The following is a 20784-nucleotide window of genomic DNA, read 5'->3' as shown; positions in this document are numbered from 1 at the left end:
GACCTTATTTGGAATCTTGAGAATTCCCACAAAGAGTTGCTGGAAAATGATGTGGAATGAATAGTAGAGGTGCTGGACAAAGAAGATACCTTGTTTCCAAAGGGAGAAACAGACTCCAAACAGTGGCAGTCCATGGAGAGTTGTTGATGGTCTCTGTGTCAAAGTTCTCATTCTTACTCTACATTGACAGGGAGCTGGCACTCACCATAGCTATGTCAGGAAATGTGTTTTTAACATTTGAGAGGTGAGAAGAGAGCCAGGAAGGAGACTTTGGGACCTTTTAAATGATTGCACAACTTAAGCCAGATATTTATTCTATAGGAATAGCCATATTGAGTTCTCAGTATGAAAATCTGGCATCACTGCTTTGCAATTCTCTGAAGAGCTTAACATTTCATCTTATTTTATTGAGCAACAATAATGTGCTTTGCTTACATTTAGCAATATGAACTAGATAGTTATGGAATTAAGTAACTGGGGCTTTATGTTCTGGTAAAACCTTTAATAATTATAAAAAGCATCGTAATTATTTTTCAGTAAAGGATATCTGTTTTATTGTTTTCTTCTCTTAAACTCATGGGTTGGAAACTTTGTATTTTTACTTATTTACTTGTTTTAGAGATGGAGTCTTGATATATTGCCCAGGCTATGTTTGAATTCATAGTTTTAAGCTATCCTGCCACAGCTTTCTGAGCAATGGGGACTACAACTGCATGTCACCATGCCCTGCTAATAATTGCTTTTTTGCAAATAATTTTTACTTTCTTTTTGGTAGTCTTTGACCAGTGCAAAGACAACTTATGCGTTTATCTCATTCTTTCTAGGATCAACACCGTTTGGGAATAAAACCGTAATAGTTTTTTGTTTGTTTGTTTTTGAGATGGAATCTTGCTCTGTCACCCAGGCTGGAGTGCAGTGGCACAATCTCAGCTCACTGCAACCTCCACCTCATGGATTCAAGCAATTTTCTGCCTCAGCCTCCTGAGTAGCAGCTGGGATTACAGGTGCCCGCCATCATGCCTGGCTAATTTTTGTATTTTTAGTAGAGATGGGGTTTCACCATCTTGGCCAGGCTGGTCTTGAACTCCTGACTTTGTGATCTATCCTCCTCAGCCTCCCAAAGTGCTGGGATTACAGGCATGAGCCACCATGCCCTGTCAACAGTATTGAATTTTAATACTATTGGGATTGGGTGTTATTTCTAATTTAGTTTATAAGTACTGCAAAAGTTAAATCTCTTCAGAATTAGAACTACCTATAACACATTTGCTTTTGTGCAGTTATTTCTGCTTCTGAGTGAAGGGAGATGGGCTTAGTAGAAGTAATTCCTTTCACTCTCTCTTCATGTTCTGCTCTGGAAATAAACAAGAAGAGTGTGATAATTCAAAGAAAGCATTTTGTTAAAAAGGCTGCTGCCTACTCTACTCCATATGGGACTCCAAAGATAGTGTTAACAATTTTGGTTGGTCACAACAGGCTGGGAACCTCCTTTCTTACAACTCAGAAAGGCAACACATGATAGATTTTATAAATGTGGCAAAAGACTGGTTAAAATGAACTGAATTCATCCTATGTAGTTTCCTAAACAGCCAAATTCAGGTTTTACTTTAAAACATAACAGAGCAAAAGAGCAAACAGTATGGTGTTTACTACCTGCTCACCCACTAAAATATCAGTGGAGCACGTGGTCACTCAAGATCTCCTCTGGTCATCATCACATCATCATGATTCTGGGTCTTCACTTCCATGATTTGTATCTGGCCCACACATCTCACAGACCCACTTCCTACTGATCACTTCCTTGAACCCAATCCCATATTCTCATTGCAGAGAGCTTTGTTTATGTCTGCAGTTGCTTAAATGCCATCTGTGAAGCATCGAGCTGTTGTGCCTGTATTTCCACTGGCTTCAGTTATTTCTCTTCCTATTTTCAATGGCACAAATACATGCAATTTTTGGAAACAGATGTTTTTTCAATGTGAATTATTCTGCTAACACTTATTAAAATTTGTCTGCTACAGAAGGCCTTCTGCATCAGTGGTAAGTAGGATTTTATTTACTTCTCTCAGTTTAGGCAGAGAAAAGTTACGCAGAAAAGTTAATTTGTATGTTATCTGGAAGACAGTTCTTCTCTTAGACTTCTTAACAATTTTTTTTTGCTTCTTAGAGTATCTTCTGCCTCTAACTATCAAATCTACTGAACCACAAGTAGAGGGGATTAAAATCGTTTTACTTTCTTTCTACACAGAGGTTTTGCTAAGATGATGGGATGTGTGTGTATCTGTCTGTCATTACTAACTGCTTCAGTTTCCTAAATTATTGTTTACCTAAAGGCTAACAGATAAAATATCAGCTTTTTTGTACCCTGGATATGTTGTCGGTGATATATAGGGACAATGACTTAATATAAAAAGTGCAAAGGACAGTGTATGACACAAAATAAATGACATGTTATTGTCAGGTATTGTTATTATTGCTGTTTTTACTCTCCTTGAGACTACAGTGGTGCTACTGATGTAGCGAACATGAATATTTCCCTAAAACGGTCTTGGCATAGAAGAACTCGGGAAGGCAATTAGTGCTACCTGTGCCAAAACACCGACTTGCCAATTATGACTCTGTACAATCATAAAAACTTCTAATTAATTTTTTTCTGTATAATTCTTCCAAGTACTCTGTCATTTTTCTTAACAGGAACTTTCTCATTGAGGCTTTTTAGATGTGGTTTGTGCCTCTCAAGGTTTAGAAGTGGCAGCAGAAGGAATATATGCCTGTTTTAGGTCACAGCTCTATCCATTAGAAAAGAAGGTAATATTTCAAGTGGTTATAGCAGATAAAGCAACAATGACACAAATGGGTTGATATGAAGGTTTTATTTAAGTCAGTGGCAACTTGAAAGGTTTATTGGTGACTTAACTAATACAGGCAGGGCTTCAGAGTCTGAGGCTCCGAGGACTGCTGCCAGCTTGAGCTTTGTATCAATCACTTCACCTTTGTTTTTTCTCCCTTAAAAATAAGAGATGATTACTAACCCAAACCAATAAGAGAAAGAGGAATGGTCAGCTATGTAGGGATTTTGAGTATTGAGATTCTTAGAGAACATATTCTTTACTACATTGTCTCTATAGCATTTGAAAAAAGTTAATCTTTTCCTTTTCCTCCCAAGTTCTGGACTGTGTTCTGTTGGAGCCCATCAATTATGACCCTCCATCTTCCAAAAAATGTTTCAAAATGAATATTATGAGGTGACTAGGTAATGAAAGCAGATAAAATCTGCTTCTGGTCAGAGTTTTTTTCTTTTTTGTAAGTTAGCTCTGTTTTGGTTTTGATTAGAGTTTAATAATTTCCTTCAAAATTATACAAAGAGTAATAAATAGCTCATATTTATGTGGCATTTTATTGTTTTGCAAATGCTGGCACATGTTATCTCACTTAAACATCATAACAACTTTATGTGAAATTGCCTGAGGAATTCGGATTTCATAGCTATTAAAAGGCTTGCCTAAGGACACACAACTGGTAAGAAGGGGAACCAAAACTTAGACTTTCCAGCTTCAAATCCCATCCACTTTCCAGTATCCATTATAGCTTCATCAAAGAGAAAATAATCATTATCCTCCAGAGTTGCATCAGATGAACATTATGATCAATATGTACTATATTGCCTGTGACAAAAACCTATATGGTGAAATTAATGATAAAATGAGCGGTTTGATTACTGGAGGCAATCCTCCCAATCACCTTTAATCCTAGTTCTGCAAACCTCACACCTTTCTGTTGATCTTTAACAGGCGAGCACTCTTCTTAATTTACTTGAGCACATTTTTGGCCAATATGTCCTCATGCATGAAAAAAATGCATTTCTGGTTTTTACAAAACAGTCTAGAATTGGTACTTCTTACACGATGTGCTCATGTATCACAAAACAAATTCTCAAACATATTTTGACAAAGAAATGGAGGAGTGATTTGAATTATAATGCTGCTTGCAAAACTGCAGGCATCATTGGTAATTACATCCAATTTGACATGTTTATCATTTAGTGCAAACAGTGTTATCTGATCCAGTTTCCTCAGTTCTATTTTACTGTACTTCACCTCTTCAGTCTAGTTGCTGGTATTGATTATTAAACACTTAACTCTTTAAATTAAGGAAATTCTCCATAGCTGTCTCATGTTTCAAACGTTTGCTTACGAACTTGGCTCATATATTGTTTCTATGTGCTGTATTAATAGAAAGAGATAAAATGGCTGCCACAAAGTCATGTTTGTTCTGTATTGGATACTTGTTCTGTTTTCTTTATCTTCCTTTAGCCTTTTAAATTGTAAAACTGCCATGATAACATTAAATGAATTATGGAAAACATACATTTCATTCCTGCCACCCTCATACAAGAGATTTTCTTTCCCTGCTTGACCTTACACTTCCTTCTACTTTACAGGGCTCTGAATGAACAGCCAGGTCTGACTTAGACCCTATCAGACTGCCCTTTGCACTGCATTCTAACTGGCTATTCACTTATTGATCTCCTCTATACAGCAAACTCTTGTAAGGAAAAGGGTTTTGTTTTGCTAGAATTTTTACCCCAGCTTATAGAAAAGTGTCTGTCACATACAAGTTATTCTAAATGTTTGGTGAATAAATGAATTAGTATCAAATTGAGTGAATTGAGATAGCAGCTCTGTTCTGCCATTTCCTGGCTGTCTTCCTCTGGCCTGATGCTCACCGAGTCTCCATCTAGAAGGTGGAAATGATGATAATGTTATTCTCGGAGACTACTGCAAGAGTTAATTAGACCTTGCATTTGAAAGTTTTAGTACTATAAAGTAATCTTCAAAATATGATTATGTTAATTATCACAAATTTTTATTCCATACTTTTTACTTCCCATGAATATGCCATAAATACATTTTTGCTTTAGTTCAAGTCTGGATTATTGCAAAAGCAATGTAACTAGCCTCTGTGCTTCAGTTCCTACTTTTTATTCCACGCTTCATCCAGACTAACCATTGAAAACATAAAATAGGGTGTCAGTTCTTTACTTCAGACCCTGCAACAGAGACTTGCCAACCATCTGGAGGCCTCTTGGGGAGGGCATAGAAGAATCCTCATCACATGCCTCCTCCTATCTCCCCACTCTCCAACTTCATTCCAGCAGGCTTGGACATCTATCCAGGACTTTAACCATAAATATCAATCAGGAATTCCTCAAACAGGCTATGCTCTTTCACACCCCAGTGCCTTTGCATATACTTTACTATTCTTCAACTGAAGGCTGCCTCCCTACTCCACTGGAGCACTCGGTGTTTATTTCTTACAACTCAGCTTCACATTAGACTACTCCTCAATGCACTTCGCTTTCCAGTCTCTGGGCAGAAGGTTGCCATCATTTGAGCTCCCATAGCCCATTGCATGTAAACATCTGCACAGTACACAGATAGCCCATAATAATTGACTGAATTTTTTTTGTGAACTAGTTGATGTGTCTTTGTATGCAGCCTGAAATATAGTCTGTGTGGTTCCTGAACCTAATGTAGTACTTAGTATTCTATAAGACCCCAGTGCATGTTTCTGGAATGAATTATTCTACAACCTTTATAACTATGATTTTTTTTGCAGTAGCATATTCTACCACATTTCTACAGTAGAATTTACTTCATCATTCTCTTACTGTGGAAGATTTGGAGATTTCCAATCATTTTGCATGTAGATTCTTATTTCAATTGAACTTTTCAAGTAGTATAAATTCTCAGGAAATGTAAATATTCTAAAATAGAATTTCTAATAAATAATGCCCTATAATTGTTAGCTTAAATTAGAATTAAAAATAGTACCCTAGCAAGGCTATTTGCAGGCAGGTATTTGTATACTAGGGAAGTAATAACTGTCTAAAACATGTTACATAATTTGTGTGCATATGTAACTTTATATCACAAGTGTGTAAAGCAGGAAGCTAAGTAGCAAAATGGGTAAATAGCATGACTAGGCAATTAACAGAAAGGGAACTATGCATGGCTTTCAAGTATATAAAGAGAAATTCCAACTCACTAGTAGTGGAAGATATACAAACTAAAATATCAATAAGACAGCATTTACTTTAATAACTGTGGCAAAAATTAAGCAAAATGGTTAATGTCAAGTGATGGGAACGACATGGAAAGACATAGGTTTTTTTTTTTTTTTTTTTTGCATTGCTGGTGAAATTAGGGACCATGCAGTCATTCTGGAAAGAAATCTTACAGTACTTAGCAAAATTAATCCTACTTCTTACTGTATTGTTTGTGGTATCAGGGAGATAAAGGCAGCCTAGATGTTCACTGCCAGCAAACTGGATCAGAAATGTAGTGAATGCAACTTCTGGAGTACAATGCAGAGGTTAGAAGCAAAAGAATTGATTGACATACAACAATGTGTGCAAATCATAAACGTAATATTGAGAAAAAAGTAAAAAGAAAATACAACATATACTTTCTAATATACCATTTTCTTTCTTATGCATTCATGCCAATGAGATAATAAGATTACAGTTTTGTCTTGTCCTGCTAGCAAAGTATAATTATCTTTAGTAATGTTTCAGAGTTATATAACATATTCTAAAGCTATAGCTATTTCTTAGGAAACTAGATATTAAAAATGCATTTATTTAGCAGGTTTTCCCCTACAGTGTATGAATGTGAGAAAAAAAATTTCACAAAAGAAGATTGCTATTCTTTTCTTAAAGTCAGATTTGTTGGATTGCTTTCTATTTTAAGCTTTTTTGTTGTTGTTGTTCTCTAGTAAGGGGATGGAGGTTAAAAGATTAAGAAGAAGTAATTATAAAGTTTTTAAAATTCTTGATTTATTTAAGAACTCACGAGATCAATTCTTTTCTCTTTCATGGTATTTTTATATGGACTACTTTGTTGAGTGTTTTTAACTTTCTGTTAAAATTGAGAGAAAATTAGCAGAGATGTTAAACTAACCCTGCTTTTTAAAATCATAGTGATGATCTAGGTGGCAAAGACAGGGCATAGAGTGGAGGATACTTCAAAGTAGAGAAACTGACACCTGTACAATTGTGTTGACAAATCTATACGTTTAAATAGGACTCACTGTTTCTGCCCTATATGTTTCTCTAATTAGAATCTAACAGTTATCTTCAACTAGATATTTCACTTACTCTTAGATGCATTTGACATTATTGAGTCCTGTGAACTTTCTTCTAAATATCTTCATAATCCATCTCCTCTAGTGCGCCATAACTCTTCTATTTAATTTCTTTGTTTAGTGCAACAGCCCTCCTGTTTTATCATCTCTTCTCACTGCATGTCATCTCTCCAGTTAAATACAGCCAGTGTCTTGAAAGTGAGAAGTGAGAAAATTACATAAAAATGATGTATTACTGATACCCAAAGGGAACTGGAAAAGGACCAAAATATAAGAAGTTAGACACATAACTTCTTACTTTCAAGTAAGACATTTGAAAGTGCCTTAAAGAGAGTCTTCCTGTTACCCTCAGGAGTCCAGACGTTTTAGGATGTCATGCAAGGCCCTTTGCAAAATAATCTCACGCTCACTTTCTCACTCCATCTTCCAGCATATTTCCTCCACACTGCTCCCTGTGCTGCTGAATGAAATATGTTTAACACTAAACAAAAATGATCCTTGCTCTATGCAACTGCTCCAGGAAAAGTGGGACTCATCTTATGTGTTTCCACTGTGCTATCTTAATATATCTATAGCAGCGCATATCCCAGCAAGTTTTACATATTGAGGTAAGAGCTCATCTTCCAAGAAAGAGCCCTTGAAAAGTTTGACAGGGTGAATGCCAGTAGTTAATATGTGTTTCTTTAGAAAAGAAATAGAATAGCAATCTCATTTTTCAAATTTAAAAGAGAAAATTACTAAGTAATATAAATCTTCCTTTGTATGAGCTGGGATGTGCTGGGATCTCTCTCTCTGTCATCTAATTGTCTACCATCATTTTATTTTTGAATCAGTTTCTTCTTTTTAAAAAAGAGGTTAGAATAGATGGTGGAGGGAACTATTTGAAATATTTTCCTCCTCTCTTTCCCCATATGTAATATACCAACCAATTCTAGATATGTGTCTATATCCAAAACTTAAAGTCATTGAATTTATAATGAAGAATACTATTATTTGTTCCATGGGTCTTCCACCTTAAAATGTATTCTATTATAGCAAAATTGGGCCTAGGACTTCTAAAGTCATCTAACTGTAGATATAGAGAATGGGAGTCTGGTGTTTGAAAGTTCCCCTGAGATCTTTTTAAAATACTGTGCTAGTGTTACTTTATAATAACTTAGATTAAAACACAAATGAAAGCATAAAGACATGAACTTACTATGATTTTGAAGTATAAACAACAAATTTGGAATCAAACTACTAACTTCTTATATTTTGGTCCTTTTCTAGCTCCCTTTGGGTATAAATAAGACATCATTTTTATGTAATTTGGAAAGTTCTCTATAACCTTAATGGGGGAGAATTTTTTCTATCATTCGTTTAGATGAAAAGACAAAACTAGTAAATTTAGAATTTCTTTGTAAAAGTCTCTGTAAATGAAACTAATGAATCTTGATTCAATAAACCTGTGTGAATATGTATTTGGTCATAATTGAATGATCTAAGTACTCTGAAGTCAGATGTACTTTCAAAATACTCCTATAAATGTAAATTCTTAATTATGATCATTTTAAGGGCATTTATCTGTCTCCTGGTGGTTGTTGCTACTCTGGCCCCTTTTATATGTTCTGGACAGAGAAGGAAATACAATGCATGCATTCCTGTGGTTGCTATAGTAATGGAAAAAACTGCAGCTGTGATTGTAGACTTGAAGAAAAAGACTGAGGTCATTTCAGCCCTGGAGACTTAGTAAATATTAATTGTGAAGAAGAGAGCTCTTGTTCTCATTCTTTAATAGTTTTTTTTAATAAGAGCCAGAAGTCATTATATTGAGATAAATTGTTACTGCCCCTTAATTGCATTCCAAAGGTGGATTGAAACGTTAACTAAAATTCTACACAGTAGGATTTTGCATTCAACTTAATGAATTTCTGGCCAGAGCTGATATTCTAAGATGCAGAAGAAAAATCTGTGATTTAATAAAAATAAAAATAAAAAAGTTGTAGTTTCTCTTATAGAGCAAAGAACTACAGTTTTAGGTGTTTCTAGATTAAACATTTTACTGAATAAATAATCCATTTTAGATTGCTTCTTTGGACAATCGTATAGCATATGGAGCTTGCCTAAGAACAAAATTATCTGTGTTGTGTACAAACCAGGCACTAGAACAGCCCAGGTAACAAAGACTGAAATCTTTGTTGATGCTGAGTACATATTAGCTTCTCTCATTGTAGTTGTTATAATTATTTTGGTTGTGTTTGTGTTAGCATATGTTAACTTATTAAAAATTTTGATCCAGGCCTAACAGTCTGTAAGGAGTTTGAAGTTTGAGGTTCAGAAGTTGTTGGTAAATGTCAACTGTTGTAAAGACAGAACAAATGCCAGCTGAGCAGGCAGGTGTACCCAATAGTTGTGAACAGCAGCCAGGTAGTTCAGGTGGGTTTTCACTAGCACACATTTATTGAGCATTTACCATATATTGAGTCCCTCTGTTAGCAATGATGGGGGCAAAGATATATGGAATAGTCTTTATTCCCCTGCAGGATGGGCTCACAGAGGGTTTGGGGTTATATTACTGTACACATACACAGAGTAATATGTGGTCACATACATATGTATGATTTTACTGTACTATGAGAAACAGAACAGTAAAGCTGTATAGTACAGTGTGTGTAGAGGGTGCTACACAAGCACAAAGAAGGGGAAAAGCAGTTCATGCTTTATGGAAGTGGCATTGAAGCTTGGCAGAAGAGGATGTTTTGTCTCTGTTTCCTCTTCTGTAAAACGTAAATGGTAAGTCTCTAGTTTATATGGTCTTGTGAAAATCACTTTTGCTATCTGTGAAGATTAAATAAATGTATATCTATCTATCAGCTATCTTTCTATTCTCTATTTATGTTAGAATAGTACCTAGCATATAGCAAGTGGTGTATACACATGACCTATTATTGTGACAAATGTTGGGCAGTAATACTTCTGCTGTAAAATGGTTTATCTTATACCACAATCCTGGCCCTTCTGGTCCCTTGGCTTCGATGAGCAATAATTCCTAAATATATAAAGATTCAGAGGTCCTATGTTAAGCACCTTTTCTGGAAGCAGTGTGTTAAATACAGACATACTCTAATCTCTCTGAGGTTGCTTTGGAGACTCATTAAATGTTGTAAAAAAATAACATGCACTCAAAATCTTGATCTCTGGATTAGACAATATGTAATTGTATGAATAACAAGCAGTTCAATTAAACATAGATTTTGCAATTAAGAGTGCTTACTGTTGAGATTTTCACTTTGAAATATGAAATTATATTTACTTACATGCAGAATATCTTTTAAAAATACAGGCATATAAACATCTTGTTATGCCTTGATATCGTATTGAGGTCTCCCTAAAGAAAACGTCTTTTTGAGACAGAGTTTGACTCTGTTGGCCAGGATAGAGTGCAGTGGTGCAATCTCGGCTCACTGCAACCTCTGCCTCCTGGGTTCAAGTGATTTTCCTGCCCTAGCTGGCCAAATAGGTGGGACTACAGGTGCACACCACCATGACTGGCTAATTTTTGTATTTTTAGTAGAGTGGGGGTTTTGCCATGTTGGCCATGCTGGTCTCGAACTCCTGACCTCAGGTGATCTGCCTGCCTTGGCCTCCTAGGGTGCTGGAATTACAGGTATGAGCCACCATGCCCAGCACTAAGACTATCCCAAATATACTCTCCAAATCTGAGAAACCACATTCATCCTTTTAAAAATATGTAATTCCTAAAAGACATGTAGATGTGTACACAAATGTGTTATAACACTATTATTATTATTGCTACTATTTTAGTGCCCCTATTAGAAGGAACAATGGGCTGCAGATTTAGATGAAACTCTATGGAGGGGAAATGAACACCATTCTAACCCTCCTACATCACTCTTGCCAGGAATTTGATATACATTTGCTATTTATAAGTCCCCTTGGGCACTGTGGACTAAAAAAATTTTAGGAAGTGATGGACAGTGAAATAAAGAACATTTGGCCAATGATTCCAAGGTTCAATAAAGCTTAGTGTGGTTATTATTCAAAATTTAGGACTTTGTCTTTCAAGTTTTAGAAAATGATTTAGTTTTAGTAGATTCTAGGTGCATTATGTCACCCTTAATTGATTCCATAAATTCGATGTACATGAGTCTAATTTAAACGTTAGAATGCAAATTTACTTCCCTTCACAATGAACTTCAATGACTCCTAATTGCTTATTGGGTAAATTCCAAATCTGTTGGAATTCTTTGCTCTGTGATTTGACGGAAGCTACTTTTCAACCTAATTATTAGTTTCTTTCTAAAGTCATGACCTTCAAATGGAAAAAAGGAAATGCTGCTTATGCCCCCAAGTCCTCTAGTTTTTCCAGCAGGAGCTTTATAGTCTATAGAAATGCATCCTTTATTTCATTTGAGTTAAATCTTCTCATGTGAGCTGGCATCAGCAGCAATTGATAGCAGTTGGTGGGTTTGATTAATAATAATGGTTTTTATTCACACTTCATATGTGTGGTATAGCAACATATCTCACTTCCTGATTAGCCACAGCAATTTTTTGTTCTGTTGTTTTTGTGTTTCTCAGCAGGAAACTGTCAGTTACTAATAGACACCTCTTCCCTTTTTAGATCAGTAATGATCTTCAGAATTTTTAGCAGCCCAGCATCCTTTTAATGATTTTTTTGAAGAATGGTCTATCATTTGTTCTGTTGCAAAGAATCTAGGTGTAGCCTCTGTGGAAACAGTCTCAAATATGTTGTATTGCTCCAGTAGTTCAATGTAGAATTTTTTCACTTTTTCTAGTCTGTCAAACTATTTTTTCTGTTGACCAATGCTTGAGTCTGGCTGTGAATTATCTTCTTCCTAGATTCTGTTTCTTTTTATGCTTTTTTTTGCTAAATAATTCTTCCATTCTTTTGAGCAAGTCTCTAGTCTCCTCAAGGAGATGGAAAATATATGAGAATCCAATTTTATCTGCTTTCTTCTGCAATCCATAGATGAGCCTATATAACCAGTGACCCACCTTCCAACAGGAAGATGTGGCTCTTTTGATGGCTATCATGCTAGGACTTGTGCTGAATAACTGTTCATTCATTCATTCATTCATTCATTCCTTGTGCATTCACCCATGCATTCCAGCATTTTATATGGTAGTCACTGTGCTAGATATCAGCCATAGTGACAGAAAAAGACATTTTGACCACTTTTAAGGAGCCATAAACTCATGGGACAAACACACAAACAAATTATAACAACACTGTAAATACTGTTAGATCACTTTAAGGGAGTCCTTTGCAATCCTGCATATCAAGTATGGCTTCCCAGCCTAGATACTTGTGAAATAATTCTTTAAGGATGAGTAGAAATATTTTGTTTTGTAGAAAGCAAGGGAGCAATTGCAGCTAGAGGAAACAGCATGTTCAAAGGTAGAGAAATTTAATAGCAACCCAGTCTCTTTGTAACCTCTAAAGTGTTGGTTATGTCCAGCACTTATGGAACAGAGATAGTGACATGAGATGAGATGGGAGATGTAAAATAAGTGCTTTGCAAGATTATATATGTTAAGTGAAGGACTTTTTGTTTCATTCATTCAAACAAGGTGGCTTTGAAGGACATTAGACTTGGGATTAATGAGATACTTCTATAATGAAGAGTTTTGGTGGATACAGAGAGACAAGTTAGAGTGATTGTAATGGTCCCTATTGAATAAGGCAGTGAAAATAGTGATAAAGAGACAGAAATAAGAGATATTTTATTAGTTAAATCAATAAGAATCAGTGACTGGTTGTTGGGCATGAAGGAGAGGAAGTTATATTGATGTTAAGAAAATGTTCCCCCCAAAGAAAATGAAAAAAAAAAAAGGAAGAAAATGTCCAGATTATGGCTTGGGTATTGGAATGAAATGTATGTCCTATAGGAGTGACTCCTTGTCCAACCATATTTCTTTTAGACTTTTATAAATCAATTTTTATATTAAAACCATTTTAATATGGCATCTGTAGAAACACAAAACTTTGTTTTATTTTTTTCAATTTCAATTTTAATTCTAGATTCATGGGTACATGTGTGGATTTGTTATAAGAGTCTATTTTGTGATGCTGAGGTTTGGGCATCTGTTGATCTCATAAGTAAGATAGTGAACATAATATGCAGTAGGAAGTTTTCAAGCCCTTGCTGCCCTCCCTCCCTTTCTCCTTTTAGAGATCCCAGTGTCTCTTCTTCCCAACTTTATGCCCTTGCATATTTAGGATTTAGTTCCCTCTTATAAGTGAGAAGAGGCAATATTTGGTTTTCTGTTACTGCATTAATTCACTTAGGATAATGGCTTCCAGCTGCATCCATATTACTGAAAGGACATAATTTCTTTCTTTTTAGAAAGACATGATTTTGTTTTTTGTAGTATTCCTTGTGAAACACAAAACTAAGTGAAGTTGATAAGTTGCTTAACCTCTTTGTGTCTCAGTTTGCTTATTTTAAAATTACATAATAACAAGCAGGGTGCAATGGCTCATGCCTGTAATCCCAACACTTTGGCAGGCTGAGGCAGGTAGATCGCCTGAGGTCACGAGTTCAAAACTAGCCTAGCCAACATGGTGAAATCCCATCTCTACTAAAAATATATAAATTAGCCAGGCATGTGGATGGGTGCCTGTAGTCCCAGCTACTCCAGAGCCTGAGGCAGGAGAATCTCTTGAACCCAGGAGGCGGAGGTTACAGTGAGCTGAGATCACACCATTGCACTCCAACCTAGGCAACAAGAGTGAAACTCTATCTCAAAAAAAATACATGTAATATAGAAATATCAATAACATAGAATTTATTATCTTAATCATTTATTTATTTATTTATTTGTAGGAAGGGAGGAAGGGAGGAAGTCAGGAAGGGAGGAATGGAAGAAGGGAGGGAGGAAGGAAGGGAGGAAGGGAGGGAGGGAGGGAGGGAGGGAGAGAGAGAAGGGAAGGAAGGAAATCAGGCAGTGAGAGAGACATTGCCGACCTGGATCTAGAGGTCTACAAGTTGATTTCTTTCTTTCTTTCTTTCTTTCTTTCTTTCTTTCTTTCTTTCTTTCTTTCTTTCTTTCTTTCTCTTTCTTTCTTTCTTCTTTCTTTCTTCTCTTTCTTTCTTTCTTTTTCAGAGAAGGAAAGAAAAAAAGAGTGAAGGAGAGGAAGAAGGGAAGGAAAAGAGGGAGAGAGAATGGAAATGTTGCTTTATTCTAAAAAAATGGGTATGAATAATGGCCAATCAATATTTCATTTAAACCTATGAGTAGGTGTGCTGTGGTATTGACAAGAATGTATATTTTGTGGATTTAAAGTGGAGAGCTTGATAAATATTTATTAAGTTTACTTGTTCCGGATCTGAGTTCAAGTCCTGGATGTCCTTATTAATTTTCTGTCTCATTGAGTCTAAGTCTCTATGTATCTGAGTGTTAGGATCGTTAGCTCTTATTGTTGTATTGATCCTTTCACCACTATATCTTTGTTGCTTTAAAATCTTATCAGATACAAGAATTGCAACTCCTGCTTTTTATTTATTTATTTATTTATTTATTTATTTTTGCTCTCCATTTGGTTGGTAAATCTTTCTCCATCCCTTTGAGTCTTTGTGTATCCTTGCATGTGAAATGGGTCTGGATGTAGCATACCGTTGGGTTTTGGCTGTATCTTTTGATTGGGGGATTTAGTCAATTTAAATTTAGGATTACTGCCATTTGATGTTAACTGGCTGTTTTATCAATTCATTGGTGTAAATTCTTCTTTATGTTGATGCTCTTTACTTTTTGGTATATTTTTAGAAAGGCTAATACTGGTTGTTTCTTTCTATGTGTAATGCTTCTTTCAGAAGCTCTTGTAAAGCAGGCCTGGTGGTAATAAAATCTCTAAGTACTTGCTTGTTCATAAAAGATTTTATTTTTCCTTCAGTTGTGAAGCTTAGTTTGGCTGGATATGAAATTCTGGGCTGAAAGTTCTGTTCTTTAAGGATGTTGAATATCGGCCTCCACTCTCTTCTGGCTTGTAGGGTTTCTGCTGAGAAATCTGCTGTAAGTCTAATAGGCTTCCCTTTGTGGGTAACCTGACCTTTCTCTCTGGCTGCCCTTAGTATTTTCTCCTTCATTTCAACCCTCATGAATCTAACGATTATGTGCCTTGGTGTTGCTCTTCTTGAGGAATATCTTCGTGGTGTTCTCTGTATTACCTGGGGTTGAATATTGTCCTGCTTTGCTAGTTTAGGAAAATTTTCCTGAGTAATATCCTGAAGAATATTTTCCAGCTTGGATTCATTCTCTTTGTCGCATTCAGGTACACCTATAAAACGTAAATTTGGTCTTTTCACATAGTCCCACATTTCTTGAAGACTTTGCTCATTCCTTTTTTCTCTAATCTTGTCTTCTTGTTTTATTTCATTAATTTGGACCTCAACCTCTGATATCCTTTCTTCTGCTTGAACCATTTGAGTGTTTAAACCTGTGCATACTTCTCGGAGTTCCCGCATTGTATTCTTCAGTTCCATTAATTCACTTATATTCCTCTCTAAGTTGTCTATTCTCATTAGGATTTCGTCAAACCTTTTTTCAAAGTTCTTAGTTTCTTTACATTGGGCTACAACATGTTCTTTTAACTCACAGAAGTTTCTTATTATCCACCTTCTGAAGCCTGATTCTGTTAATGGGATATGCTCGTTCTCCATCAAGCCTTGTTCCCTTGTTGATACGGAACTGTGATCCTCTTTAGAGGGAGAGGCATTCTGATTTTGAGTATTCTTAACCTTTTTACGCTGGTTTCTTCCCATCATTGTAAATTTATCCACCTGTCGTCTTTGTAATTACCAACTTTCAAATTAGGTCTCTGAGTGGACGTCCAAGTTGTTGATTCCCAGGGCCGAAATATGAGCAACCCACTGCACCGGCCAAAACAGCGGCGTTAAGACTGATGGTGCTTTTCGGCCCAGGAATCTCCAGTCTGTCTTCCTTCTTGAGTCCGTAATAGGTGACTCTGCCTTCCCGGAGCTCCAAACGTCAGTCAGAAGGGGAACCAGTCCCATTTACTCTGCACCAAGCGCTGCCGTGCTGAGGTGCTGGCAAAACCGCTGCGCCGGCCACAAGAGTCGTGCTGGCGACCCGTGTGGCTCCTCCACTGGGAATCTTCTGCTCGGTGAGTGACAAAAATTTGTCTGAAAGTGTGGCATCCTCTCTTTCTCTGTGCTTTCACTGGGAGCTGTAATCCTGAGATGTTAGCGATCAGCCATCTTGGATCATTCCCGATCTTAATCATTTTTAAGTGTAATGTTTAGTAGTGTTAAGTACATTCACATTGTTGTGCAACCAATTTACTGATCTCTTTTCATCTTGCAAAGCTGAAACTCTATATCCATTAAACAGTAAATCTCCCTTCCCTACTCTTCACAGCCTTTGGAAGCCACCCTTCTAATTTCTATCCTATGAATTTGAGTATTCTAGATACCTCATACAAGTGGGGTCATACAGTACTTTCCTTGGCATGTGACTGGATTTTTTTAATTAACATAATGTCCTTAAGGTTCATACATGTGCCAGAATTTTCTTCTCTTTCAAGGCTGAATAATATTTACATTGTACATATATACTACATTTTGTTTATCCTTTCATCTCTAAATGATTGCTTAGGTTGCACCTACCATTTGTCTGTTGCAAATAATGTTACTACTAACATGGGTGTATTGCTCACCTTAAAGAAGGGATAATAGGAACACTTACTTCATGGGGATTTTGTGAGAATTAATAAGTTAGTAAGTATTTAACATAATAGCTTGCATGAAATAATCACCTACTAATGAATTTTTTTTTATTGCATCTGGATGAGAAAGCAATAAAGATTAGGAGCAGAGGAAGGAAGGTCGCCATAGATGGTCCTGGTACCCTGAACTCTAAGACTAATGCACCCATATGCAGGCAACAGGGTTGGATTGAAGTAGTCTAGTTAGGGCATCCTCTCCTCCCAATTCAACTTTTTCTGTTCTAATCTGTTTTCAAGCTTACTATATAATAATTTCATTATTCATATTTCTTCTGATGTAAACCAAAGTTTGATTTTTCAACTAAGAAGAGGATCACATTGCAAAGTATTTTGAGTATTGGGGAAATGTTATCTTACATGAAATGTTAGGCTTTTTCATTTTATGACTCAAGCACATTAGTGGTTACAAGACCTGAAATAGACATACTTCAGTGAAAAAGCAGCTTAAATGATAGTTGTTTTCTAGCATATGGAAGAATTTAGTTGATATCTAAATATGAGCTTTATTTATTTTTATCAGATTATCAACTCTGCAAATTGGGTTAATGTGTAATTTTAAGCACCACAAGCATTAAACTTCATAGAAAGGTTTTCTATTTCCAGAATTTCCATCTTAATGAGTTATTTTGATTTTTTTAACCATGGATATAGGGCAATGACATATTTTTACTTCTTCCCAGTAGCACTGATGCACAAAATATTATTTCTCTAATAGACTCCTTGAAAGAAACTGTCTAGTGATCACATCTACCTAGCATTTTCTAGCTAATAGAAAGAGAAACTCAAACTGTGTGCTGGGAGTTTGTAAAAAATTATGATCCTTGAAGAGATCAATGTTTTTCCATTCTCAGACCTACATGATTTTAGACCTGTAGTCAAGGTCACTGTTGGACCTCTTGGCTAAGCTTAACTCTGGACTAAAGGCCAGTGACTTCTGGGACCCTGCCATCAGTCTGTCTTTTGGGGTAGTGAATAGAAATCTGAATTCAACCTCTATGTAATCCCTTCCTCTAGCTTCATGTGTCCCTGCATGACTTTCTAACTTCCTGTTATTCAGATATTAAAGTAACAGCTTTGGGTACTTCTGGGTAGAGATCCCTTCACTAGAGGTAAAAAGGTGCAAAAATCACCCACAGCTGCTTCTGTTCTCCAGCCTTAGAAAAGGAACATATTCTGGGGAAGAGGCAGAAGATAGGATAAAAACAAAAGGCACAGTAGTGTGTAGAAAACACTTTTGAAGATGGTAATAGTGTATCTGTCCATGAGATAGGGTTTGCAATTTTATATTCATTTCTAATTTGGAGGAAAACTATAGCATAGCTTATAGAATCAAACCACGCTTTATATTTTAGAGTGCACATAGATGATTTTATCCAGTTCCTGGCTCTATTACATTCTTTTGGGTAGTTATATCAGAACGTTAGAGGGGACGCACATGGTAAAGGGGATTGGTGGATGGAGTGGGGAATTTCCTACATTCTACAGCTACATGTTTTGGGGCTTGTATTTTCAGACATTGCCTTCCTTCCTCCTATCTCTAACTCAAAATGTTCTATGGAGAGGTTTTATCAGACTTACTTTGCCTCAAAAGACTGAAGTGTTTTCTGAGATAATCACAGTCCTTAGATGATCTCAAAACTACTCAAACATCTATATGATCCTTGAAAATTCCAAGACCAAATTATGCAGTTCTTTACTCATGGATGCAGGCAAATTTGGCAAAATGTAATCTATCCTTTTATAGTGAGGGCCTTATCAAGTCTGCTTGGCACAGACATTCTGAGGGAAAGCACAGGCTCTAGGGGGAGCTTAATGGTTTATTGCACGAGTGACCAAGAGGTAGGATGTCCACTTTATCAAAAGGGAAGTCAAAAAACAATGAGTTATTAAACTTGCAATTTCACTCAGTGTAATTCAATTATGATTGTATCAAAAATAAATCAGTTTACACACTTCTTATTGCAATATATTGCTATGGGTATATAACATAATATTTTAGACTCAAGATGGCATGGTGAGAACAACCCAGGATTGAAGCTCTTGGTGAATGCGCAGAGAGGGTGTGTCAGGGCCTCATATCCAGACGGATCTTTGTTGCCCACAGAACGGGGAAATTCCCAGGTATAAAAGAGATGCAGGACGCCAGGCAGAGGTTTTGGCTGGTGCCGCAGGCAGCCGGTGTAGCTGGTGGCCGGCGCTGTAGCGCAGCGGCACTACACAGTGCTCTGCACAAAGCACACTGGTCCGGGTGCCCTGTTGAACTGGCAATCTGAGACTTGAGAGGGCTGAACTTGAGACTGAACGGGACTTGGACAGTGAGCCAGGCCAGGAGATTCCAGGGAAAAAGCATTTGGGGTAGCGCAGTGGGACAAAACGGTGATTCCAAACGCTCCAGGTGGAGAGGTTCCCTGCGGGCACAGCTGAACCCAGGATGGTGCAGCTCCATGGGGGAAAGGCGTCCGCCATTACTGAGGCCATCCACCTTTACTGAGGTACACGCCCATTGCTGATGCAGCCTGCCATTGCCGAGGCAACCCGCTACAACAGAGAGACTCCACCGCAGGGCATAGCCTGTGGCAGCAGGGCGGAGATTGCAGCAGCATGACAGAGCCTACAGCAACAGGGCGAACCTCACACCAGCAGGGCAGAGGCTTGGCAGGCAAATAGTGACTAGACTGCCTCATAGCTGGGCAGGACAACACAATGGACACTCATAAAAAAAGCCCCAAACCCCCGAGACAGAGCATCTGAGAAAAAAAGGTTTGTTTTTTTTTTTATGAGTTCTGCTGCAGCAGAATTAAACATAGCAGCCTAACAGCCCTGAATGAACAACAGAGCTCACAGCTCAGCACTTGAGCTCCTATAAAGTATAGACTGTCTCCTCAAGCAGCTGCCTGACCCCTCTATATCCAAAAGATTGACATTGGCAGGCATCATTCTGAGACAAAGATAGCAGAAGAAGAAACTGGTAGCATCCCTCACTGTTCCGTAGCTGCTATAGGTGCACCCCCGGCAAGCAGGGCCTGGAGTGGACCTCAGCAGTCGTACAGTGGAGGGGCTAGACTGGTAGAAAAAAAAACAAGTAACAGAAATACTTCATCATCAACAATCTGGGCGTCCACTCAGAGACCCAATCAAAAAGTCAGCAACTGCACAGACGACAGGTGGATAAATCCACAAAGATGGGAAGAAACCAGCGCAAAAAGGAGGAAAACACCCCAAACCAGAACACCTTGCCTCCTAGAAAGGACCAAAACTCCTCACCAGCAAGGGAACAAAGCTGGACAGAGAATGACTGTGACAAAATGACGGAATTACACTTCAGAAGGTGGGTAATGAGAAACATCTGTGACCTAAAAGAACATGTTCTAAATCAATGCAAAGAAACTAAGAACCTTGAAAAAAGATTTGAGGAAATGATAGCAAGAATGGATAACTTAGAGAGGAATATGAATGAATTAAAGGAGCTGAAAAACACAATATGAGAACTTCGTGAAGCATGCACAAGTTTCAACAGCCGAATTGACCAAGCAAAAGAAAGAATATCAGAAGTCAAAGATCAACTTAATGAAATAAAATGAGAAACCAAGATCAGAGAAAAAAGCGCAAAAAGGAATGAACAAAGTCTCCAAGAAATGTGGGACTATGTAAAGAGACCTAACCTATGTTTGATAGGTGTACCAGAAGAGGACGAAGAGAATGAATCCAAGCTGGAAAATACTCTTCAGGACATTATCCAGGAAAATTTCCCCCACCTAGCAAGATAGGCCAACACTCAAATGCAGGAAATACAGAGAACACCACAAAGATATTTCGCAAGAAGAGCAACCCCAAGGCACATAATTGTCAGATTCAACAAGGTTGAAATA

This window comes from Callithrix jacchus, chromosome 11 (assembly GCF_049354715.1).
Source record: "Callithrix jacchus isolate 240 chromosome 11, calJac240_pri, whole genome shotgun sequence".
Lineage (NCBI taxonomy): Eukaryota > Metazoa > Chordata > Mammalia > Primates > Cebidae > Callithrix > Callithrix jacchus.
Note: the sequence above shows the minus strand (reverse complement) of the source record.